Genomic DNA, 27,454 nt, shown 5'->3' on the forward strand with positions numbered 1-27,454 from the left:
TCAGAAGTTTCCTTGCCATGTTTATTGACATCAGGAAAAGAAGCAATTATTCTGTTCATTTATGAAAAAAAATAAAATTCCTCAACCCCACCTGTACATGAAGAGTTTATATTTTTGTGAAGATGAAAGGAAAGATGAAGAGGAGCGAGGGGAGAGATTCTGTCTGAACATCAGGAAACACTTCTTTAGTGTGAGGGTGACTAAGTGCTGGCACACATTGCATAGAGACATTGTGGAGCCTTCATCCTTGGAGATCTTTAAAAGCCACTGAGACACGGTCCTGGACAACCTGCTGTAGGTGGCCCTGCTTGAGCTGGTGGGTGGGACCCAATGGCCTCCAGAGGTCCCTTCCTGCCTCAACCATTTTGTGATTCCAAGTATCCCAGTGCTTCGGGAACTTAATGTTTCCTGTGAGACACTGGGGCGCTCTGTCACTCACTCAGGATTGTGAAGTTGTGTCCTTGCACAAATTCATGAGATTGTTTTCCTGCGTTGTAAAAACATTGCTGCTTGCTGCTGAGGTTCCAGAGAGATGCTCTGAAGAAAAGATGCAGAGACATTAAGAAGAAAAGCAATGAGTAAGGCAGGAGAAATTGTCAGTGTGATTCTTTGCTTTCCTTCCCATATGGACTGGAAAAAAATACTCTGTCAAGGCCAATTCTTGAGTTAATGCATAGCCACCTATGAATTGTTTTACTGGAGGAGAACGTTGAGCTCTCTGTGCCAGTACTCTGTCCTGACAGTGACCAATAGACCTCTTAGACTGTTCTTTGAGTGCTTCACTGAAGCCACATTTCTCTCCAAACAGATAGTGAGCCTGCAAGTGTGGGAGCCAGCATGCATAACATATGATGGGTCTGTTATTAGGTAGTTTGGTATGCCACACAGATAATTATGTGTGCGAGACGTCTGAGGAGGTGAAGGGCATACGTAAGGAAAGTGGGAAAGTCAACAATATTGAAATGCTTGTAGTCCTTTCTGAAAGGCTTTATAAACAGTCATTGAACCTTTATATATCTGTAACTTACAGACACAAACTGTAAAGGTGTTACGGTGTTTAATTCTATTAAATATATTCAAAAGTATTAATGGAGGATATTTTTTTTCTCTGCAAATGCTCTAAATAATGAAAATTGCTTGTATGAATGATGAGGTAAACCAAATACCATCTAAAGTACTTTGTGGTTTTATTCAAATGGATGTTTGTAAATACTTCTTGCAAAGGGTTTCTTTACCCTGTATTTGCTCAGCATTAATCCTCAAAAAAAAAAGAATCCTGTGTGGTCAATGAAGACATCCAGTAGAAAATTGATCTGCTGAAGTACTTCTCTCAGAATGTAATTTGCTTATATAACTTATTTCTTTAAACTTATTTTTCTTAAAATCACAGAAACTGCTTATGTAATCTGTTCATTCAACTCTGTCTCTACTTTCTTCCATGTCCTTATTTGATATAATTCCTTTTTACTTTCCTTTTTTTTCTTCACCTTTCTTACTGTCCTGCTAGATGAAGTTAGAATATCAGCTTTTTACTTGTGTGCTTTTTCTACTTCTTAGTTCAGCTAACTAATACGTATTAAAAAATATAATTTCTCAGTTTTTTCCAGCACAGGTTCTTTTTCAGTGCTGACAGTACGCTAAAGGAAATGTGTAAGCAACAGCTCTGCTGGGACATTTAATGTACTGTCTGGTTACAGCTATGGCACCCCACCTACCAATCACTCACAGGAGTTTTAGTCTTGTTCAGCAGTCTGTTCTTTGATGCTTCTGGAATGCAAAGGATTCATTTCTAGTCTATGCAAGATATACTGCAGAGTATATAGATGTACGGAAGTTGGAGCTTAGCTGTTTTTTGGGACTGCCAAAGTTTCACTGTAAACACAACTTCAAACAGAGCTGCTTTCTCTAGACTTACATTTATCCTGAAATTCACAGCTTGTTTTCATTGTGAATGTGCTTGTAGGAAAAGTATGTTAAAGCAGATAATTTTCACCGTTGCCCAGAAATCATTGCTGTATAGCTAGGTACAACTACACTGCTTGTGCAATACAAACTGTCCTTTCTGGGTTTTATTTGAATATGTTGGCACTAGATTCAAGCCCGGAAGGTAAACTTGATGGCTGCTTTAATAAAGGCCTGTTCCTGCTTTCACTGAGGTTGTCAGCTGCGTAACTGTAGTAGTCCATAAACTATTGAAACTTTTACCACTTCCAGCTTTTGGATCCATGTCTTTGCTATACTGAGAGTTCTTCCCAGTTTTGGGACAGCAGCTTTCTTCAAGAGCCTGGGCTCCATCTCATTAGCTTGAAGCACCCTCTATTTGTGAAAATCCAACCTCTGTCACTCATCACCATGAATCTTTGTTCAGAACATCCTTCTCCTGCCTGAGTATCACTCTTCCTTAGCATACCATGTTTTTCATTAAGTCTAGGTCAATACAGAGTCCATTCAACAGGTTGAATTCTTTGACTCTTTACACAATGGGTAACAACAGACAACAAGTTTCCATCTTGGCTGAGGATAGGTTTGAATTGATATGCACAACACACCCGAATTCCAGAGAGCTCAGAATCTTCTTCTGATTCATTAATGGCCATCATTAATCTTGATAGAACCTTTAATGAACATAGTAATATTCACATTTTGTCCAATCCTATTACTCAGATAACTGCCAACAGTTAGGCAGTACTGTGTTATCCTAGAATTAACAGATAAATCTTCTCCATGCACTAATGCCTAAGTAGCTGGAGTTTTAACAGAAAATGCGGCAGGTCTTATGATGTTAATTGGGGCAGAAAATGAAATATTTCTACTTGGTAGAAAAGAACAAATGTCCCAACTTAAGGTGGAGACGAGGTCTGACTTGCCAGTAACTTAAAAAGAAATGCTTATGGCTGTCTTTACTGTTCTGTGTCTAAGATTGCACTATGTAAGTTGTCAAAAGTGTTTTTCTTAGCTTAATAATTAAAAAGGGTGAAACAATAATTCCAAGGGAAGATTCTACCTCACACAATATTAATTTATTTGCACTGCTTACATACATTGGATATACAGTTCTTCTAAAAAGTATCTGTAGATCTAAAAATTATCTTTCGTGCAAACCACAGATTTGAATTCTTTGCCCAAATATGCATGTGAATATAAGTACATGAAGTTCATTCATGTAGCGTGTAATTTTCTGTTGATGAGAACTGACAGCTTCACAGTATAAATCCATATATAACACTTTTTATATACATGTACATTTCTAAAGTTTTTCTTAACAATGAATTCTTTTAAATGCAACAGGAAAACATTTTGCTTTTAAGCTAAGTAATCTTCAGAAGAACTGGAGGTGCTGATAGAGTAATTGTGTTTATTCTTCCAGTTTCACAATTTCTGTCTTATAAACATTGTTTTGCATTATTGGGCTCCACGTTTCCCCTTCTCATCTGATGTTTTACAAATATTTTTCTAATTGCTTGAGACAGTGTGGTCCAATAAAATTACATCGACTTTCAGCTGAACTTGTTTGTCTGATCCACTGCCAAAAGTTGTAGGCAGCTAGGCAGCACACTTGGTCTTTCACTCCCCCTCCTCTAAGGCGATACTTTCAGGCAGACCTATACCCTTAAAAGAACATGGATGTGGTGCCTTATGATCATGAAGCATGGAGTTGACGTTTCTGATGCCATACAAATGCTTCAGCAAGCCACTGCATCCTAGACAAATTTTAAGACAAGTGAATCTGTTTCTGTCTGTAGATTGTTATGTGAAGTTAATACAGGTAGGTCATAAATTACATTTTAAAGCAGAAGTAGTTGTTTTGACTCTAGGCCCATTCATGTTTCAGCTGTTCTCAGCCTTAATGCAGTATTTCTTCATCTGATAAAGGCCAAATTACAGCTAGAAGTGTCCAGAAAGTAGGGTACTGTGTTGCCGTATCACTTTGAGAGCCCAGAGAAAGAAGGTACAAAGCGATGTAACAGCTGACATGCACAGCTATAAAATATTCTGTAATTTTACAGTAACAGAGAAAAATTCAGCTAATTGTAATCCTGTGGTACTGAATGTCTGAAAGAGCTAACAAAGCAATGAAGGATTATTCTTGAGTCTTGATAACAGAGTGCCATATATTGAGGGATGAACTGTAACTAGCTGCGGACAGAAAATAGACCCTTCCCTTTCATTGGCTTGAACATGTTGCTGTTTATGATTTGTTTGCCGGAGACTTCCTTCATGATATTACAGCTGTTCTATTTTCTTTGCCCTCGTAATGAGATGAATCTGTAATTTCTTTCCTTACAGTGCATAGGCTTGTTGAATTCTCTTTTGGAACAACACGCATGTACATTGTGCACCTCATTACATATGCATTCTTGAGCATTTGCTTACCATGTGCCACATTTTGTGTGATGGAACACGATCGCATCCAAGATCTCCTAAAGTAATTGGTTGCTTGATGTCTGGAAGCATTCTAATGTCTGGAAGCATTCTAAAAAAGTACCTCGAGGAAAATAACAAAGCAAATAGTGCTGGTTTACCACAGTGAAACAGAGGTATGGTATGTGATCAGTTAGCTGCAGCCCACAGATAAACACAGACAGGCAAGCTAGCAAGCATAAACAGAAACCACGTTATTGTCCCACTCAGACTTCTGGCCTCATGTTTGTTAAATGATTTCTAGAGTCTGAAAAACAAAACAAGAAGTTTCAAGTAAGCATAACTGAATTTGACATTATTTAATATTAGGCATCTATGGATCTTTTTTATTTTCAACATCGATCATTTTTTAGTCTTCTCTCTCTACAGCTGATTAATAAAGACATGCATTGTTTAATGGATCATATTTATCAATTCTACCTTGTTTCATTTTTGAAGAACCGCATAAAGCATAAACATTATATTGCTGGCTTGGGCAAATTTCTGGACATCCTCAGTAACATAAGAATACCTGATAGTAATTTCAGAGAGAGTTTGTTGAAGCCTCCAGATGTCAGGGGCTATGGAAGTGTAAAGTGTTATTACAGATGTTTCTCGTAATAATAATAGATCTGATAGCAGGTCAGAAAAAGGAATTAAGGGCCAAGTACTTCAGTCCTTAACTGAGCTGAACTCCCACTAAGGTCTATGTGAGTTCTGTTCAAATAAGGATTACAGAATTCAGATGTAAGTAATTATTTCCAATATGGGATGATTTATTCTGCTTTTCCAGCCTTGTCTTTCTGGAATCTTGAAAATAGAGTATATTGACTTACTATACACAGAAATAAAGCTCGCCAGCATAAGGCTTGGTAGCACAAGGAAAGCATGACTGAGTCGTCGGTACACAAAATCAAGCAGGGTGACCATGTCTGCAAACCAATCAGAAGTGTCACTGCAGCAGAAAGAGACATAGCCCAGCTAGATTCAATTCAACTGACGTGAATACCAGAATCCCATGTGGATGAATCAGATCCTATGTGTTGAAACCTTTGCTGCTACATTTACAGTGTTGTTGGCAAGACTGGGACTAGCTCAGGAGTACTTAGACATACCCCTGGCACACCTCCGACTGCAATGTAGGCACATCTCTAGACAGACAAAAGAATGAAAGGATAATCAGGCTGCCGTTTGGTTTGATAAAGGTATTTTCAGTGAGAGCTTCACCTTTGTGGAGTGCAATTTCTAAAAGTTGTTTTTTTAAGTTACTGATGAAATAAATAGCTTTAAAAAGCACATGTACTTATGGGAAAACACCACAAATAACTGCTTTGTTGCAAAGTCCAAGTACAGTGACAGTGCTAAATGCATTAAGATGCAGTTTGGTCTTACAGTATGAACAGAATTGAACTTGTTCAAATGATGTTCCTCAGCACTCTGAAATTCCAATAAGGTTCAGATGTTTAGAATTATTCCTTGTTAAACTTTGTTAAAATACATTTAGCTATATATTTGTTATATATTCATTTTATATATTATATATTCATATATATAGCTATATATTCATTTTAGAAGCTGTAGGTGTGGGATGTTCTTTGTTGTGCAATCAAATCCTGCAAGACCCTAGCTTCTCTTGGTGTGAGCAGTAGGTTGCTCTTCTGAAATGCTGTTGCACAAGATAATAGGTGGAAGATTATTTTGGCAACTCCAAAGTTTTTGAAGGCCTCCATGCTTGCTCCACATCTGTGTCTGTAACACAAAATTGTAGTTGTTTAGCATTGGTGTATCTGTTTATACACATAGAGAACAAAAAGAGGACTGACATAAACAAAATGTCATATACATTCAGATTTTGATTCGAAGAAAATAATCATTCTGACATCATCAGAAAAACGGAGTGCCAAAAAATATTAATCTGCCAACTCACGAAGGGCAAGCCTCAAATTTCTGTGGTTTGGTTCATTTAAGCACTAAGAAAGTTAAAAATGTTCATGAATTTTCTCAGATGCAGGCTCTGTTCCTACTTTTTCACACAGCATTGGAGGCTCATATTATGTTCCTTTCTGTTGTTCAGTAGCTCCAATTCAGGTAACCTAGGTAAGATCTTGATTTCTGGAACTTTGGAAATCAGCAGTATTAAGACCAATATATAAACTAGTCACCTAAACTCCCTTTAAACTCGGTGGGAAGAAATAGGCATCTTGAGTGTGACTCATCTTATCTGTGCAACCTTGAAATGAGATGTGTCAGGCCTTAGTGGTATTGGTTCCTCTTCACAGGCTGTAAAGGGATTCTTGAGAACTACTTCAGATATATCAGACATATCCCACCCATCTACTGCTTGTCTTTCAATACTATCATGTTAATTAGCATATTATTAGCATTATTGTGGTGGTGTTAATCAACAGGCAAGCAATTTGAAATTTAAAATTCACAGCTGGAACCATTTTTTGATAATGCTCTGGTATTTAATAGCTTTTGGAATTTTTACTCTTTTCCATTCTAACTACTCCATGACACCCTATGTCATTTAGTGCAAGAAAATAAAGTATATAGCAATACTGTCTTTGTGATTTTGGAAAGGGTACTTTGTGTACTTCAGATATTTACTATATCAGATATTAATGCCTCACATGCTTTAATAAAGTAGGTGGAGATTTTAACCTGATAAACTGTAAGGCATTTTGTTCGCAGTGGTAGGATTTTCAGAAGATAATATGAACAAAAGCAAATTTAGCAGCTGCTTGAAAATTTACTGGAATGGTGATGCAAGTTGCAGGATTTTTCAAAACTTTAAAATACTTTGAAGTAAGTCTCAGTATCCCATAATGTTATGATATAATAGTTAGATGACAAAACCAATGAGATATTCTGGTTGTTTTATTGAGGAGTGCTGAAAGAAGCTGTCATTAGTTCAGAAACAGCAAGATTACCCAGAATTCACAGTTTGAGCAGAACTTGTCATGTGTGAATTACTTCATGGTTTTTGCCGAATTTACTCAACAGTGTAAATGTAAAATATGAAGGTTGAGGAATAATGATAGCTGTGATGGTTGATAGTGTCTCATGAAAAGAGAGTGGTAGTATTTAGGAAAAATTTGAATACTGGAAAGCTAAAGTAGATCTCTTTACTGAAGAAACGTCTGGAAAATTCAGCTACTTCCATGAGAAATGCTGGCAACCCTAAAGAAAACACCACTCATAATCAGGTATAACAGAAAACCCACTGGAAATGTTGGTTTCTTAAGTTCCAACAGCTGAAAAATAACTTACAATTCATCAGACAGCTGCATGGAGTCAAGAAGGACAATTTCTAATTGCAGATCTTTAATGATCTAACATATTTGTAGCATCATTTTATTTTACATATTTTCGGATATTTTTTGTGTTTTAAATGCTCATACTGACAACTAACCTGTGTCTTACTGAAAAAGTATAATGAGAAGAGGTAAACATCCTTTTTCTGATCATACAGAGACCACATAGATTGCTCTAGGATATTTACCAATAAAAATGCCAGACAAATGAAATTGTATTTTGCCTGTATGTTTAGCATACAATTTAAAATACGAAGTGTTAGCAAAATCTAATGCTAAATATGATCTTTAGATTTTTACAAAGATGTCCTCCCAGCCTGTGCACTAGACCTTCTTAACCATACTCTTTTACCATGAAGTTGATTAAGGTGGCAGAAATGTTATACTCAGCCATCAAAAATGTCCTATGTAAGTAAATTTTCATAACAGCAGTAGTAGATATTAAAGATGGTGATGATTCACTGGTTACAGGTAGCCTCTTGAGTCATTAGTAAGCCATAGGAGATATCCCTTTATTTTTCAGTTACGGTCTGGTGACTCACCTTTTCTTGCTGTCTACTGTATCACACTTAGATTATAAACATGAGCTTGTTCCTTGTTCAGGCATGCATAGAGTCCTGTGTTAGGCGCTGCTGTTACTTAGCTGCCACATCTCCAAGTCTTCAATGAAGAGTATGATGTATACAAATCTGTGTATATAAATCTGGATGACAAAGTCCTGTACAATCATCAAAAGAAAGAAATAAACCATCCTCTGTCAAAGGAAATAAGTTATAGTTTTAAAAGTGTAATACCTTAATTTCATTGAGAATTCTGTGCTTCCTATCTGTAAAGTTGGTGGTTTAGCAGAGTACTGAGTTCTCTTAAGTGAGAGAAATCTCCTCAGAATTCTTAACAAGATGTAATTTGAAGTGAATCTTAATCTTAGAATTTTAATTCTCTAATGTAAAATTGGTTTTACAGTGATGTACAGTGTCTTTAAACTTTCCAAAGGCTATGTTTGCCTTTTTTTTTTTTCTTTTTCCTATTTTAACAATAGGTGTATAATTTCAGGAGAAGACTTCACTCAGAAATTCTAAAATTTTCTTCACTTTTTTTTCCCTAAAGCAATCCTACTTCTACCTTGGATATACCTGATTATTGTTCTTTCTGAATTTTTTTTCCTAGGTACAGGACTTTCAACATTGATATATAGTTATTCACTTCATCATGCTGTTTCATTTGTGGTACATGCTTGTATTATTAGTCTTAAAAGCAGAGTTACATCAAACTGTGTGTTAGTTCAGTGAGACAGAACTAGCTTTGAAACTATATGTGTCAGGGAGCATACTCCCACAGATATAATATATGCAGGTATTTTAGTCTGGTACTGTATAAGATATTAAATGATTGGTTTAGGTGTTTAAGGTCTGAGAAGCTTCTTTCTCCTGGAAAATTTTGTTATAACTGCACTGTCAGAGAGTTGTTCCTCTATGATCTAGTGATAAGATTTTGACTCTCACTGTTCCAGGTGGGACTGAGAAGGACCATCAACACAGAAATTAGTGTGTAAACTAGACCTGTTGTCTCGCCATCTCTTCCAGTCAGCTTCCCAAACTTGTAAGGAATGCAGAAACCCAAGTAATGGTCCAGGGGTAATCCCCTTTGGTAAAAAGTAATGTGTCTTGGAAAGTATGTTCAGTTATTGGCAATTCCCATCTCAATCTCCCTCTTTGACCAGTATTACTTTATATTTTTGGATCATGAAAAGAAAATGTCCTGTACAGATGTCTTTGTCATGAGCTTCTGAGACCAGAAACATTCCAGCCTAGACCTGTCACCTCATCTAGATAAAACAGACCTCCATTGGCTTAGTTTGGGAGAGGAAGTTTTGGCATAAATATTTTGCCTGTTTTTAGATGCCCATAGACACTATTTCTTCCTTTCAGACTACCTAATACATAACTGGAGGTCACCATGTAATCCAAATTTCCCCATATGTGATTTCACACTGCAAATAGCTATTGTTACAAGAACATGCCACTCCTGGAGGATCTTCGTGACATCAGGAGAGGTTTTGAGATCCATGTTCTCAGACCAGATTTCACTAAACCTTTGGAAATGTCATTTTCCTAACATTTCTAAGTTATACATTTGAAGTATTTCATCAAATACAGTTATTTTTCTTATGTATATTTAATACTTCCCATCAAAGACACTGGCAATTGTGATTATTGCAACTCAGAGCTCAGGTCTCAGTGCTGTAGTACATGACAACTATGTACATTATCTCAGTTGCAATAAAAATAGGATATAGAACAAGATGCCTTAAAAGGGGACTGTTGCCGGGATTTCCACAATTAATTATCATTAATAATTAATGATAATTAATTAAGTTAATGTTTGGCTGTAAATTTTATCTGAAAGATGCTCATATGCTACTTTGTGCTAAGTATCAATCTGACACAGTAAAATTGCTTGGTAGACCTAGTAAGCATATAGTGTCTTTTTATCATGCAGCCTTCTGTTTAAAAGAGAAGCTTTATTCATACCAACAAAATGCTCTTTTACTAGGTTCTGCAGAAATGGTGTCTGAAGATTAATAGCTAGGGTCAAGGGAAAAATATTATTGTAACCAAAAAATGGCCTGGAAAGATACGGAGATTGAAAAGACCTTACCTTTACTTAAAAAAAAAACAAACACAACACAAGTGAATAGAGATGAGTAAGGGGTAAGTAACCGTTTTTACTAGCATCATTATCAATCAGCGCTTTGGAGTATCTGATGTATCTGTTAAGACAGAGGCATGGTAATTTACCATTTGCATGGTAAATATGAAGACAGACCACCAGTTTTTACTCCAGTAAGTTTTCAGCCTTTTAAGAAACGAATCCAGTTCCTATGCTTATGTACTTTTTACTTGGAAATGCAGTGTCATTTAAAATCAATCACTGTTCATCAAAGGCATGGACTACCTGGCAAAGGAAAGGACCACCTCTCAGTAAGTTGTAACTGTTTTTTATATTTGGTGCAATGAAATCAGGATTAGGTTCCAAACAAAACTATTTTACTGAACAGAAATAAAACTCTGATCATTATGTACACAGAAGTCTGTATTTGTACTTTGACTAGAAATGAGACTAAACCTTCTGAGTCTTCTTCAGTTGGCACTTAAAAGTCTGTGTATAGCTCAAGGTAAATAACAAAAATATAGGGCTTTTTTTCCCCATTTAAATCTCTTGATTTCTGAACGAAAGGTGATGGAGGTAGTTTGCTGCATCTATCTAAAGGCATTTCAGAAGCTCGCTGGCTGCCAGTGTTTCTTCGGCACAACTGTTATTGGATTTATCTAACAAGTCTAATGCGTATGCTGCTGAGAATAATGATAGTGGTCAGCCGAGACCTTCTAGAGTTACTAGTCTTTTCCATTTTTTAATGCAAATAAAAACAGACAGTTTCTCATGAAGCAAAACTCCAGCCATTTAAAAAAATGCTTGAAGTGCAATAAAACATGCATTTCTAGCCTACAAAATAACAAAGAAGGGAGGCCATACTCTACATACGGAAGGAGGTTGTTTGCATAGAGCTCTGCTTATGGAATGGGCAACAGGCCTACCAGTAGGTTGTAAGTCAGAAGGGAGGCCAACAGGGGGTGAGCTCCCAGCTGCCTGGTAATATTGCTCTACTGATGCTACTTCTCAAAAATACGCAAGACATAGTCTGAACATGCTGGTCAATGACATCCGTTTCTAGCACTTAAAATTTGCAATGACAGTGCCTCAGCTGTCATTTTGCCCTTTTGAAAGCATTCAAATAGCTCTGTCAGTCTGAAGAGAAGGCACTGTTAGCAAAATATTCATGCTTTTCATTGATCTTCTGGGGTACAAATACTGCAATAAAAATAAAACAATAGAATATTTTTTTTAATTTAAGAAAATAATTTCTCTCTTTTAATGAGAAATAAGTCAGTGAAACTGTAAATATTGTCCTATAAATATCACTAGTATGGAGATAATATATATATATATGTATATAACTTTTGTTCATTCTATGTTAAACTACATTAAAAGACTGTTTTTTCCCTGACTAGCTTCTTCAGTGTAGTTGTCCCTTGCTAATAGCATCCTGAAAAATTATACAGGTGGTCAGAGAAACTGCTTTGATAGAATTACTCCTGTTGATAAATTATAGTAACCATAATGTATTTTTCATAAACAAGACTTGGTAGTTTCATGTTTTGCCTTTTAATATTCCTTCCGCTGAGATGTAAAGAAATTGAAAACTTAGTTTTCATTTATTAGTGCTCAAGTAAAATATTTTGCAACATATCGCAGCTTTAGAATGGCTATATATTCGTCATTTTGTCTTCCCAAATAAACTTGTATAATCAGCAGTAAAATCTGCTGATTGTACATTTTTCTACTCTTAAGAAAGTACTTAGCCCCATGGAGAATCATCAGAATGTGAATCTCATTGTAAGATTCATGTTTTATGGTTTCATTTTACTTTGGGACAATAAATTGAAACCCTTCTCCAGAAAGGACTTCTTAAGCTGTCATTTAGCCCTTCTGTTCCTCTATTCAGGCTTTCAGGAAAGTCGCAGGAAAGTTTTGTAAGTTAAGAGGGGATAAGTTGTTGTACAAAGTTGGTTTTAATTGCTATTTTTTGGAGATGGGACTTCAGCATAATTCCAGATACACATAGACGTTAACTTTGAGGAAACCTATATCCAGACCTTGAATTTGTGGTCAAGGTAGAGCTATAATGTGACCTAGTAGTATTTGTCATGTCTAGGAGTAGAGTCTGTTAGCAGAGAAGTGTTAGATTTCTTGTAGAATGCTGTAGCCAACTTTCTTGATAAATGTCATTATGTATATATAAGCACATACATACACATCTATTTTTCCTTGACTGTAGAGAATTTAGGATCCTGTTAGGATCCCATTTTCATGCTTTCACAAGATATTCTAACTCGCCAAGCAAACCTAGAGAATTCATGCCAAGGCATAGACAGTTTTGTATTCTTCAAGTGAATAATATGTTAGCAATATAGTACAAAGAATCCCTGCCACGTGAACCAAGAATTCAGAACACAATCCATCAGGCGTGAGTTTGTTTTATCTGAACTTGGAAGAAATGGACCTGTGAAAACAAACCAATTTACTACTTTCAATCCAAATGATCAGCTGGAGGGATTCTTCAGAAAAGAAAAAAAAAAGAAAAGAAAAAGAAACAGATGTTGATGCCTTTCCTCAACAATTGGAAGCCAGTCAGTTTGGTTTCCAGTTTTCTCCCTTTATGACAAAACCTCAAGTTCTCATCCAGTTCAGGCAAAGGAAAACCTTGAAGTAATTTCATACCCATGTGGCTCTGTTTCTTGTCCTTCCTGAAGATAATGGATGAGTTACCAGTCATCTTGATTATGTGGCATGTATTTACAGTATTTCCAGTAAATAATCTCATTGGGAAATATTTATTTCCTCTGTAGGAAGAGCCTTTCTCTATGGAGATTTTAGAAGTTCATACCATGGAGGGTTAATAGTCTCTGGAACAAAGGTGGCTTATGAATCAGCTTAGTCTGTGTGGCATGTACTATATTACTTGGTTTTACAATTGAAGACTAAATTCTAGACTGCAGACCTCACTGTCTGTGTTAGTGTGTTAATACGTTGTCTTTTCACCGTTAGAAAAAATTGGTTAAAAGTTACTTCACTGAAAAGTGAAAATGAGTTTAACAGCCTGGGATGACTCTGTTTTCTCTATCACACCATGTAGCAAAGTTAGTACAACTGACAGATACCACTCAAGAAAAATCAGAGACAAGAGCAGCTTCTTCTTTTCAAAAAGAGTTCGAAAACCCACCCCTCAGTACTTAAAAGTAAACAACAAAGGGCAAGAAAGGGATACTTGCTTGAGGCAATTTCAACTGTACGAAGAGTTGAAATTTTACTAGTGTGCCATTGCAGTCAGTTCTTTGTTTTGCTCCCTGATTCTACAAGACTGTATCCCTTGTTATGGAATGCAGATCACAAATAACAAAATGGCCGTGGCTCTTCAAAACTTAACTCCGTTCTGGTTTCTTGATATTTTAGACAGCCAGAAACATCACATTTTAAAAGTCTGTAGGGTAAAAATACATCCTAAATCTTCTGTTTGTTGTAATAATGAAGCTTTGAAGTTAGTGTAATGTGCTTTCAGTGGATGTTTTCAAAGCATTGGTGTCAGAAATAATTTTTAAAGAAGAAATTTTCATCCCTAAGAGATACCAGGAACCCTATAAAATTCAAAGGAAATTTTGTCTTTCTCTTCATTGGTATGAGATTCTACATTATCTGTCCTCTTTTCCTCATTGCCTTGAAAACATGCAGCAAACCTCGATAACTTCAGGAACAAATTTACTGCAGGGGAGAGTACAGTGGGCTTTTCTGCTGCTAGGTGCAGCATAAAATCTCATATTGCATGATGAGCTTGGCAAGGTGTCTGTACAGCTCTAGCAGTCAGACTGAGGTAGCACAGCAGCTAACAGTTACTACTGATTCCACGTATGTTACAGTGTTTAGATAACCTCAGTACCCATAAGTAGATTCCAGGACAAGATTCTCAGCTCAGGTATGTTCCCTCTGCTTTAGTTGGGACAGTTTATACAAATTGAAAACTTAGCCCCCAGATATTCTTATTGATTCATATAGATTTCTTCTACAGAGAATAGCAGTGAGATAATACAAAAATATTTAAGTTAAATTAGATGGAAATATTGGCAGAGAATGAGACATAGATTTTTATTACTGAATGAAAATCTACTGAGTTCTAGAATTTCTGGCATAGAATATATGTACTGTGAAATACAGAGAAAGAATACATTTTCATGTCTAGAATACTAAATGCTCTAAAAAGACAGGAAGGTATTACTGCAAACCCTTTCTCTGAAGCACAAACAGACAGGGTAGTTTTCTATGATCACAGAAGCCTGTTCAAGTAGCCAGCAATGGATTTGCCCCAGACCCAGTCCAGTACTCACTGGACTCTGTTCCCACTTAAGAGCAGTTTAGTGTAGTGAGCAGCCTTTAATACGTTAACAGGATACTATGCTGATCTTTATTGCATCAAAGATGTGCAAAAGTTACTGTAGTCTAGGCAGAAATATTTTAACCCACTCAACTTTTAAGTCTGTGGGTGGGCCATTGGGGATCCACAATTATTTTCAGGTTTTGGGCACATTTCTGCAGCAGACATATCTGTTTTCCTCTCTTTATTTTAGTCAAAGAACAGCACATTATCTGTGGCAACTTGTAACCACTTTAAAATAGCCTCGAAGTGGCAAATTATGAGAAATTTCGTGCTCTGCAAAGTTTTCAGGGATCAAAAAATTTTGGCCAAGTAATTTTTTTGAAGGCTTCAAACAACTCTTCTTAATATCAGCATCTTTCAGTTTTCTGTATTCTCTTTTTAATAGAAACATGCTTACTTTTTAAAAAAGATTTTGAAGTTAAATAATCTTTCAGAACCTTTGATTTTGTGCCTTGATATGTTTTAACTTCCTGTGTGGCCAGTGTTCTAAGTTCAGTGGCTTCGTTGTCACTCATTAAGTCTTAATTGCTGCAGATTTTGTCTGAAAACAGTGCCTTGTCTATCTATTATTTTATTATGGAGAGTTTTGGGATGCTATACTCACAGTAACTCATTGAGACAAATGCGTATGAATGTGTAAGTACAATGTTGTTATATAAATGAAGGAAGGGAGCAAAATGAAAATCTAGAAATGTCAGGTTCATGTATAAAAGAACAAAAGTCTCCCAAGGCTTTAATTTTTGGAGGAATGCTCTGCAGAAAGCAAAGCAAACCAACATCTGTCTGTTCAATTGGATTCCTCTGGAGTAAGTGGAGAATGATAGACAGACAGCTTGTAACTCCATTCCTGGACCCCAGGAGTTATACAGAGAGCTCTGGCAGAACTGGCTTGTCTGGCAGGCTAAAATACAGAGTCTAGGCAGTGAAATGGCTGGCGTGAATGAAAAAACTCAGCACTGAAAGAGGAAAACAATGAAAAGCAGTGTTACTTCCCGGAACTCATCTGCAAATAGATCTTCACCAGGTCCCACCCTAGGAATGACCCCAGAGGAGTTTTGCCAGATGGCACAGGGAATGTAATGAGTCGTAGTTTTGTGGTTTTTTTTTTCTCTTTTTGTTCCTATATCCTCCCCTGGATTTTGCTGTATTTTTTTCTCCTTTGCTGTCCTTTCTGCCCAAATGACTGGGTTTTCTGAGAAAGAGCTGGAGGAAGGACTGGAATGTAATCTTTAGGGGAAAGCCAATCATATGAAATGTCCTCAACAGGGAGCCGGGGTGGTTATTTAGAAAGGGTTAGAGATGTGGAGAAGTGCAGGGGTGCAGCAGCACAATGCTGAAGAAAACACCACTTCTCTGTCTTCACCACCAAGTAAATCTCCTCTGGCTTGCCAAGAGTTTTGTGCCTGAAAACAATGTGAGATATGTCTGCCATAAACTTCATGTAAAATTAAAACAGATATAACACGTTCCCAAGGAAAGCTATCATTCAGTGTTTAGGAGCACTATTGTTTAGAGAAGATGTAAACTGAGTTAGAAGTCAGTTAGATGGTATATTTTTTACCAGCTTTTATTTCCTGTGCTAATAGATTTTTATTTTTTTTTAATGGAAGAGTGAAGGCACATATCATAGTAGCCAACTATAACATTTCTCTAAAGCTGTATCTCTCTGCTACTATGCTTTTAGTTGGCTCAAGTTTCACAAACATGAATCTTGCTCAGTGTATGGTTTTGACATAGTTTGCAATTTTGTACCTTAGAACTATGTTTCTTGTCTAGACAATAATTGTTGATGAATGCTTTCAATTTTGGATGTTGGTATAACGCAGTAAACAACCTAATCAGTTCTGACCTGACACTGGCTATCTTCAGAATTGGAATGTCATTCTTGGAGGGTGCTTATTTTTTCTTGCAATGTATCCTATGAACCAGGGTGTCCTATCAATTATTTAAAGAGTTGAATAATACGAACAATTATTTCATCAAAATCCAGAAACTGAGGAAAATAAGCATATGCACACATTAGTGAAAAATATGGGACATATATTCAAACAAGGACATCCTTGCTACCACTATTTCTCTTTTGGAAATGTAGGCTTTAAGTATGACTACATAATGTGAGCACAGAAAGTTGGGGTGCTGGATGATGTTGAAGTAATGGAGTCATTTATCTAACTGTGAACTCTTTCTCGTGTTCTGAAACTTATCCAATGCAACAGTAAATAGAAGTGATCAAAATTTTGAATTTTTCAGTTTTATGAGTAAAAGATTAATTATTTGGAAAAAATAATCCTCTTTCCATCATTCATTCAGGGAAAAAAAAAAGAAAAACTAGAAGTGAATCAAGGGACATCTTTTGGTAAATATATTTTTTTTTAATTTTCATTTGCAATTAGTGATCCTGATAGGTTCTTAAAATTTTGGGGCTCAGCTTGTTTTAATTAGGATTAAAATGGAAAGATACTTTGTATAAGAATTCTGGCTTCCTTCCTGATTAATTAATACCACACACTTTCAAAATATGTGAATAATAAAGTCTGCAAAGATACTGTTTTTATGTTTTCTCACACACAGTGTAGTAGTGAGCCAGAAAATGAAGTATTCCATGTCAAGCCACTCGATGGGATATACTTCTGTTATGGAGCTGAGTTTAAATTCAGTCTGGCAGATCATTTGCTCACACTGTCATAAAAGAATCTATTTTCATGCTGTCTTTGTGCCATCTAAAAAAAAAATATTTATTTTGAATCTGTATGCACTACTACCCCCCAAACTCACTTTTTCTAGAATAGTGGCCCTTTTTTCACTCTATTCTAAGCTCCCATCTTTATATAAAATGTTAGATGCTTTTATCAAGAGAGATTTCAGTTTTTACAGCAGTATTGCTCATTGAGGAGGCCTCAAAAATCTCCCTACTGAAAGGAAAAGCTCCAAGAGCTCCTTGAAAGATGCCTACTCTACAACAACTGTTTTTGCAAAGGCCTTCTCACATGAGGAGCTGACATTTTCTTTCTGAAAGGAAGGAATGGGGAGGAGAGGGAGAAAACTTAAACACTGAGGATAATTCCTAGCAAGCAATTTTAGTGTTGTCTTGTCAGAGGAATGACCAAGCTGTCACTGTAGAGCAGCCTGCAGCTACCAAGCAGTTCAAGCACATCTTCCATACCAGACCTTGTCAACTAATCAGCAACAAGCGGGTAGTCACAGGCTGCTGGTTTGGGGTCTTCTCTGGCTATAGGAGGAAGCAAACCAGCAGGAGCCAGGAGGGCCAGCTCTGCTAGGTTGTCCTGAGGTTGTGCTGCGTAACTAGTAGAGGCCCGGTGCATGGTCAGCAGGCCCTAGGAAGCCATTGCCACCTGGCTCTGAGCCTTTCTGTGAGCTCCCTCTCCAATCTGTGAGGTATGTGTCTTTTAGCACTTGAAATGTGAAAACTTGGGTTGCAGAGTGAGAACATTCCCTGTAAATTTTAGAGGAAACTTTCCTGTAACATCAGGAACACTCTTCCTCAACCCCCACTCTCAGGCTACTGTTTGTGGCTCTCATTTCTGTACGTTAGCTATCCATGCATTTGACTTCACTGTTAACATCCTTGCTTGTTATGGTTTTCCTTCTTTTCTTCTTTTCTTCTCTGTTTCGTTCCCTGTTCCAATTTTATTTTCCCTCTTCCATACTTCTTGTGGGAAAAAGGAAGGTAAAGGATGGGGAATGACACATTATTTTTCTCTATGAGAAAGAATGCTTATACTGTACCTTTTTTAACCTTTTTCTCTCTATTTTTGCTGGATTTCATTCTTTGCCATGCGTCTCCAAATCTCATCTTCCCACATTTGTCCTTGAGTGCTCAGTTACACCTCATCCTGGGTGTATTGGACAGTACATAAGGGTTTTCACATTGTTGGTTGGGTTTTATTTCCTCTGTAATCTCCAGTCTTTTCTCTACAAAACAGTCCACCTGGGCATAAAGTGTCTTTTCTACCCCTGCCTTCAGTAGTTTCAATTCTATTGTGAGTCACGAGAGAAAACTCCAGAAAACTGATTGCACACATCCAAAATTAGGTTTGGTGTAGGATGTGGAAAATAGCAGATACAGCAGAACAAAGAGCAGAAAAGTTGAGTAACTTGGCCATGGTCACACAGCAAAGTGCTGACAGAGAGAGGAATAAAAAGCAGGAGTCCTGGTTCTCAAGTCTGTGTTCAAAACAGTAAACCATGCAATTTTTCCACAGTGTTATCTAGAAATTTCAAAGACAGAATGACATTCTGTTGTAAAACTGATAATAGAAAACTACCATCAGGGAAGCACTATTTATAAATGAGAGGGTGGGAAGACATATTCTGTGCTGTATGCCATAAACAATGAGCACCAAGGGACTAAGGGAGATATTTTGATGTTTGTGTGCTGTGGAAAGTTGTATTTAAACACAAACATTGTTAATAAACATGGATTTACATAATGTTTTCTTTGATCAATGAGCTCCAATAGATCTTAAACTTCCTGCCTATCCCATGACTGCATGTCTTAAAGGAAAGGAAGAAAGACTCAGGAGCACATTATTAAATCTGTTACAGTCTTATTTTGTACAAATTTATGGTAGTATCATGAGTACAGAGGTATTTTCTAATATGATGTAGGATTGCTTTTTCAAACCAAAGGGGTCTAAGTTGCACCAATTAAAATGTGTCTGAGAACCTTGTCTTATATTTTACATTCACAAAACAGACATGTAGGTACAGAATATACAGGTACAGAATGAACATTTGGTTTTATAACCTCATTCAAAGCCTTCTGAAAACAAGGAAAGCCAAAAATTTTCAGCAAATTGATTGGGTTCTGGTTCAGGACCCAGAAAAGGTGCTACATCAGAAAAAATCCACCTGGAAGCTGTATTGGATGTGTGCTGAAATCAAAGCGAATAATTAACATTTTTTTTCCTGCACTATGTTTTTTTCCTGCTGTATCCGTGGACACAAAAGAATAGGCATACTTTATTTTAATTAGTCCCTGAACTTTCTTCTGTATATACTTTTGATGATCCCAGACCCGTGGATATTATATCCCAGGGATGTTGTTACAGTTTATTCTCTGACTCTCACACACAGACTTTTATTCTTTTACTTAGTATGCTGCAAATTGCCTGCTCATCTGTGTCCTTTGCTGCCTGGATTACTTCATACTGTTTACATAGCAAAACAAACTATATAACATCCCAGGGACCCAATGCTGCTGCCCCTGAATACCGGTGAGTCTAATTGACAACAGGATGTGCCTGTACTTTATGTTAAGAGAACCAAGCCCTCATCACAGCCAGCCAGGCTGGAGCAATAAAACTCAGACTTCATATTCTTGCTCTTCAGTCCTTGAGATACAGGAATCCCTAGTTAGCAATATCTCAGATTACCTTTAGTATTATTTGCAATATATAATAATGAAAATTAGTACCAATATTTATACCAGTTCATTTAAGCCGTTAATCCCATTGAAGCTAATTTCACCAGTTTTAAGGTTTAAGACAATTACTTGTTAATTTCTAAGGCTTAATGTGTGGGTTGTCACCTTACTGTGGAATACACCATGCTGTGAGGGATACAAAGGTGCCTTGACTGAAATCCTTGCTTAAGGCCAGTGTTTAAAGCAATTCAGAGCTGGATCATTTTCTATTGTTTTGCCATTCATCCTTTTCTCTGCGGAAGGCAGAAGTAGTCTTGTTTGTCACTCTGTTATTAATGAGGGAAACAGAAGATAATGCAACAGTAACTGAGCAGGCAAAAACAATTTATCTCTTTCGTTGAAGTTTCACTTGGAAAGCAATTATCTTGTTCTTGGGAGTAAAGATCCTCAGGAGCAGAATATGAAGAAAACTTCTAGGTTAAGCCTGTGGCTACTACTTAGCCACAAAAAAGGAGGTGGTGTTGAACAGCAGCAGTGAGACAACTAGCTTTCTGGGTTTGGTTACTTCTCAAAGCTGCAGAGGGAGAAGCATTTTGTTCCCACAAGAGCAGGAAGGAGTGGGGGCAAGAGTGGGTGCATAGACTTACAGGAGATATCAGACTACAGGAATCATTCAGGAAAATCTTCATCGGTTGCTTGGAGGATATCCATGCCATCCCTCATAGACCATTAGAGGAAGGCAGAGTCACAGCCTGACAGATAATCCTGCCAGACTACACCACTGCTGTTTCATTCCACCCAGTCCTTCCTTTTCTAGGTCTCTGTTTCCTCCCACCCATAAATTTATTTCTCTGCCCAAGAAGCCTGCAAAAGTGAGATCTGTCTCCAAGAGGGAAGTCAATAATAAATAAAAAAATGACCAACCAAACCCTTTTCTAGCCTGACCATACCAATTCAGTTCAGCATGCTGCACACCACATCCAGGGAGAACAGCACAGCATGGAAATACCACTGACTCAGTTGTAACAGACTGCTCTAACATGCACTCTGACCTCTTATGTGGAAGAGATATGACTTGAGCATTCACAGCTTGTTTCTTTGAAATGAAACAGTGAAACCCATGAAAACTGACTTTTTTTTTTTTCTGAAAAAAAGATAGACTATATAAGACAAATACTCCAAATGTCTTTTTGAGCACAGGAGCAAGTTTACTATGAGAGTATGCATGTGCATTACTGATCACAGGCTAGTAGCATCACTGGATGCAGTGATGATCCAGGTGGGTGAACTGCCCACTGGTTGACTAAGTTTCATCAGATTGAGGCTAGAGTTTAGCTTGCATTTTTGTCTTTTGGCAGCAGCACAGACAGAAACCCCTGCTTCCTCTCTTTGTCCTCCACCAGTCTGACAAACGATGCTGTAGTAGCATATATGAACAGCCAGGGTAGAGACTGAGGTAGTGAGGACCGCTTAGTAATAGCCTGAAGAGCACAGCTGCTGAATGTGTAACTAAACCCTATGCCTGGATGTTTTAGGTCTAATTTAGGGGCCTTGAAAGTTGTGATGACAATTTTGGTATCAATTGTGTCATTAAGGATGTGTTGGATCTGTAGTTCATCCACTCCTTCAGGATAAGGGGAAGCATGGTGAAACAGTGTTATACTTCTCATCCTGCTTTATGGCTAATCCTGTTTTTTCTGAAGAGCATGAACTGTAGAGTCTATGAATGAGCAAGCACATCTATTTTATCCTGCTGCTTAAAACCCAGTCTAGCCTTGCAAGCATTGTTTTGAGCAGCTGACAGTCAAACTGTACCAGTCTACAGTAGTTTTGAGTGATAATGTCGTGATCTCATGCCCCATGCATGTTGTTGCCCTTTTCTTCTTCTTTTTTAATCAACTATTCTCCTGCTAAGCTATGTCAGTGATGACAGAAGAGTGGGTCAGTAGTGGAAAGGAAGCAATAGAAATTGGATGGCAGCACTTTCTAAAAACGCTGATCCCTTCTGTTCTGAGTAACAGAGTATGTATTGAGGTAATGCATCATTCAGTGATTGGCTAGAGAAACATTCCATTAGGTTATAACTGAATGGAGAAATTATTTCAATAATGTTATGCCTTTACTTAACAAAGTAAAAAATACAAGTGTACTCTTTATGCCCTCTTTATTTGGCCTGTTAAGAAAAGCATAGCCTGTCAATCAAGAAAAAAGCTTCCAATTGTGTAGGCTGTTAGAATCATTTCATTAATAACATGTGTTTACTACTGGGAGAAGCAGACTCAGTGTGCTAAGATTTTGTTTGTCAGTCAGTCATTGGAACCCCACTGTTAATCGCATACAATGGTTTGTGGTTATGCCACAATTTAACCCAGGTTTAAAAATACAAACTAGAGCCTTGGTGGTCTGCTGAGAGCAGTGAGTGAAGCAAAGGTATTGGTTGAACCTGCCTTGTGGGCTGCTGGCTTGGAGTACTGTGCGAGCTAATCAAATTTATTAACTTGAGTCATGACTAGAATGCATATACTGGTGAGTGTGGGTGGGTGCACCCAGGTTGGACTACGTTTTGGCTGCTTTCTGCAAGGAGGAAGAAAAGCCTCCTTTGGCCTCCTTTCCACAAAGACAAATTGGAAACAGATACCTGCTCGATTTTGGGATCTCTGGCAGTCTAATAAGAAAAAGGTATTTTTTTTTGTTGTGGCTTTTATTTATTGATGTAGAGAATTGATTAGAAAAAAATCGAAGGAGATTCAAAGCTGAATACCAATGGTATTTGGAGCATATATGTCCCTGTCTTATCAAATTGCCCCCAGCGTGCCACTTTAATAGTAATATTAAAGGCAGAGTCTCTGGCTCTGCAATAACAAGGACTGAGTGTGATTGCCAGAAAAGGGAGAGGCATTTGGCTACTAAGAAGGGGAATACTGGAGAGATGGTTGTGTATCTTTATATGAATCTTGACCTTCTGGCTAAGATAGAAAGAGACATAGCAACGAAACCATCTTTCTTAATTATAGCTAGTGTATGGTAAGCTAAAATTCCTGTTTACCACAGCATTATGGAAAGTATCATTCATAACTGCAAAATTTGTAATACTCTGTGAAGGATATATTCATCTCCAGAGAGAATTATATCCATTTCTCTGCGTTACTTGCAGCCTATGATATTTTGTAGGAACCTCTTCCAGATTTAGAGCAATGTAAATGGTATTTTTAAATGACATCTTTTGGATAAAGTAAATCTCATGCATTTTTATTCAAATAAAATATCATTAGCCTTGATTCTTTTATACTATGGAAAGATTTCATAGTTTCATTTATCCTAATCATTGAAATTATAAGTAGTCTAATTGTGATAATTTTGAATTAATTCCTGAAGGCAGTGGAAAATTCGCCATTGTTTTAATTTTGTTTATTTATGTTTCAGATATTTAGGTTATTAATATGCATTATATCAATATGTTACAATTTCTTACTAAGAAATTAAATTAGATCAAGTAACTTGTACTAAAGAAAGCCTTAAGCCTGAAAATTTTTGTGTGTTGGGCAAGGTTAGATTTCTCTCTTACACTAGCAGTGAGATGAGACCATCCTTTGCACACCAGGTCATATTCCACAGCGAATCCATCCTCTTCTCCCCCTACCATCTCTACTACTAACAGTATACACCACGACATACTCTTTTTCTGTTTTTATGGGAGCTAAACGGGGGTTTGGAACTGAACAGCATCTGCGACTGCTTGAACTGTGGTAAAGAAGCAAAAGACAAGTGCTAATAAGAGGTGAAGAGATGAAGACTGAAGCATCCTTACACCCAACCATAAATCTGCACCTACTATAACTATTAAAGTCAGTGGGAACATTGTTTGTGGTGGCCTTTTGGGTAAGACTGCTATATAAACATCTTCTTCCGCCCAATAGCAGCGAATTATCTTTAAAAAAAAATCTGGCACATGGACCTTATTTGCATTTTGTCTGCATTGAGTCCGACTGTTCTTTTAAAGGGTATTTAATTGTTTTTTTGTGTGTATGCGTTTTAAAGGTTCCTGTATACAAAGTAGTTCAGTGGCAATATGCAGATAAAATTCAGACTTGTGTTGTACTTTAAGGAAGTATTTTACAAGGAATGTTTTTAGCAAAATGGGGAAGATTTTATGGGTTAATTGCTCTTCAGAGATTTAATACTGTTTATGTGTCCTGTGAAATAAATTTCAGTATTTAAATTAATTGGACTTAAGTCTATGATATCCCCAGTCATGATGGCCTAGCATGGCATGGTATCTGAAATGTTGTAGCAATAACTCCAAGTTAGGTGTCGGCGAGACATACGCATATACTGACTGCAGTATAGTTTCAAAAAGGCTGGCATAGGCGACATCACTAGTGCATGATGACAGAACCAACATTTGGAGAAATTCTGTTACTCCCACGAGAGTTAGCAATGGTACTTAGATATCATGGTACTTCATCCAGCAGTTCTTGAATAAGAGCCCCATAGTTGAAAACAGATGTCTTCCTGATGAGCAATATACATGATCTCTGATACCCATTCCACCAGGGTCACTCATTCTTTCCACAACATATGTTGACCATTCCTTTCCTTTTCTTGTAAACAGTATTAAACCATGAGTGAAGCAATGGCTTTTAAGCAACTACAGCTAATGTCAAATTTAGTAATTTCTGTCTTCCAGATCCAGTGTATCTATGTCCAGTCATGATTTTCCCTTTGTTTCTCTACTCAGGATCTAACTTACATTTTAGAAAATGTTCTAAATCAGAAGAGGGGAGAGGGTGAGAAAGAGAAAGGAAAAAAAGAACATCTAGGCTTAGCCATACTTGGAAAAACATGGTTGTGTTAATCACCACTATCCTTGACACCTGGGATGTGTCCATTCTGCAAAATCATTATGTTAACTTGATCATGGTGTTGGACTAATTGAGGTGAGTTAACTGTGGAAAACTAAACCAACAAAGTCAAAAAAAATAAAAATCAGGAAATATTTTAACCAGATTTTCATCTTTGGTTTAGCCACAGTCAGTTTATAGGCTCTGTTTGTTTTAGCTCTTACATAGATTTACATGGTAGATAGCACCTATTATTGTACATGGCGGTCCGTGATAGTCAGATCTGTGTAGTCTATAAGTTTGCATTTTTCAACGTTTTATGTTTTCCATTCTTGTTTTGATACGTTCACTGTTTTTAGAAAAACTACAGCTTTGTGACTGAAAATCTCATTTGCACATTGTTAACACTTTGAAAATCACTGTTGCTGACAAAATGTACCTGTAAAAAATGCAAATGAATGGGTGCTTATCCTCAGGTAGATGCAATTGCAGACAAGGATAAAACATGTTCACTTACATGGCAGAATGTGTGGTCGGTTGGTACTCCATGCATATTACCTTACCCTGCACACATAGAGTACTGGCTGAACTTCACACATTGCTGTCACCTATTTATACAACAGGTTTTTTTCTAGACCACACAGACATGTCCTTTAGAAATGTTTCATATCAAGGAAACAGGAACGTTAATTAGGAGATACCAAAGAGCACTATTGCAGATCATACTTCTAGGGGTTTATTATATGCATGTTGATATTTTAGAAACTGCGTTTGTTCTTAGTTGTGTGTTGGTATGTCAAAATCTTACCAGTTAAGTCTTCTTTTCCTCTTAACATCCTCCTTTTTCTATCAGCTGAAAATGCTTAGCTTCTGTGTATAGGAACAATCCTACTTAGACTATAGGTTCTTGTACGCCACTATATATTCCTTCACATTGGCTAACATTGGTGTTTGTCTAGAGGTGCAGAAGAGCAAGGATAGAGCTTTGTTTTATCAGAATACCATCTCAAACTCCACTAATTTGTGACCCAGGGACTTTGTGTGCAAGGGGTAGAGTAACTGTATTTAAAATCACTAGAATTTCCTTCTGTTTTTACTAGAATTTACTTTCCTGCATTTTTTTATTGTTATTATTTATTTAACTTTCAGCATCCAGAAGATACTGCTGTCAAAGAATCAGGTGCTTGTATTCATTTTGAACCTACTGTTTTCTTAGGATTTCATCCTGGATTTTGTATTATAAGAGACAATGAATAATCCTGTTCCCTATTTACCTTCTCTGTGCTATTTATTTTATACAATATATATTCTGTCCATGAGTTGTCTTTTTTTTTTTCTAATCAGAAGAGTTCTAGACTATTTAATCATTTCTCGTATGGAGGCCATTCCATGTGTTTCACCATCTATCCTGCCTTCCTGTGAAACTTTTCTGATTCTATTATTAGCCTAAGAGATGCTGGGAACAAGAGCAGCATGTAGGATTCCAGATGGATTCCCCATGGATTAACACAGTTGCATGATTATACTCTGTGTTTTATTCCCTGTGTATTTCTTTTGATAACAAATCTTAAAAGTCTATCTGATTTTTGAGCATTGAGGTGGTGTTTACTTATAAGTGTTTATTCTAAATCAAAAATCCTAAGAGTTGACAATCACCAAAAATCTAATTCCTGAGTGTTAACAATCAGCTAAAAATATATCATTTAAATATCAAATTAAGGTTCTGTTGTCTCGGCATCATTTTACATTTATCAACATTGAATTTCATTGCCATTTTATCACCCGTTCATTCACATTGATAAGACTTTCCTATAGTGAGACCCCATTTCTGCTACCTTGACATTGCATCATCAGCAAACTGTTCACCCCTTTTCCAAAGCATTTATAAATAAGTTAAAGCATGTCCTGGCACAGAGAACTGCAACACTCCTTTTATATTCATCCTCCAATGGAAAGCTCACTTGTTCACTCTATTTCCTACGTTTTAACTAGTTCTTTCATCCGTATAGAGATATTGATACAGGCACTACCCAAACTCTTCATCGTCTTGCTTTCAGATGAAATAACTTGGCTATTTAAAGTGCTAGATAAAGATTAAAAAACAACCACAAGTACTAGTAGGGAAAGACAACGATTCCTTCCTCTCACAATATGCCATTAAGGCCCCCATTGCCCAGAAATTCAAGGAAGTCTGGTCTCCACTCATAGATTTATGTACACGTTTTAGAGAACACAGCTTTGAGGATTCTTTCTACCCTGCAAGGTGAAAAGGATTAAAAACGGTGTACGTTTCTGGCTCTGTAGTAAGGTTCAGTCCCTTCAAGTCACTGCGTCAGTGCTCTCCTCTTCATAGGAAGTAGCCCAACAACTTTTGACAAGCAAAAGTTGCCACTATAGATTCACCAGTTGTTCACAGAGCTTTGCAGCCTTGCATCTATCAGCAGCTCTATTATCACATGCT

General features: G+C 37.1%; 1 protein-coding gene across 3 annotated transcripts in view; it reads left to right on the forward strand.

The window, feature by feature from the left end:
• LOC308193719 (uncharacterized protein) overlaps positions 1-27,454 on the forward strand; it is a 170,825-nt gene that overhangs the window by 114,987 nt on the left and 28,384 nt on the right. Inside the window, exons 1-2 of one of the 3 annotated variants that reach the window (XR_013949871.1) lie at positions 1,099-17,122; positions 19,884-25,089. The exons of the other annotated variants lie outside the window; for them this stretch is intronic. The gene's annotated coding sequence lies outside the window, so the exon portion shown is untranslated. Of the gene's footprint in view, positions 1-1,098; positions 17,123-19,883; positions 25,090-27,454 lie in introns of those variants that run through there. 3 annotated transcript variants of the gene reach the window in all.

This window comes from Anser brachyrhynchus (genome assembly GCF_964034855.1).
Source record: "Anser brachyrhynchus genome assembly, chromosome: 4".
Taxonomy (NCBI): Eukaryota; Metazoa; Chordata; class Aves; order Anseriformes; family Anatidae; genus Anser; species Anser brachyrhynchus.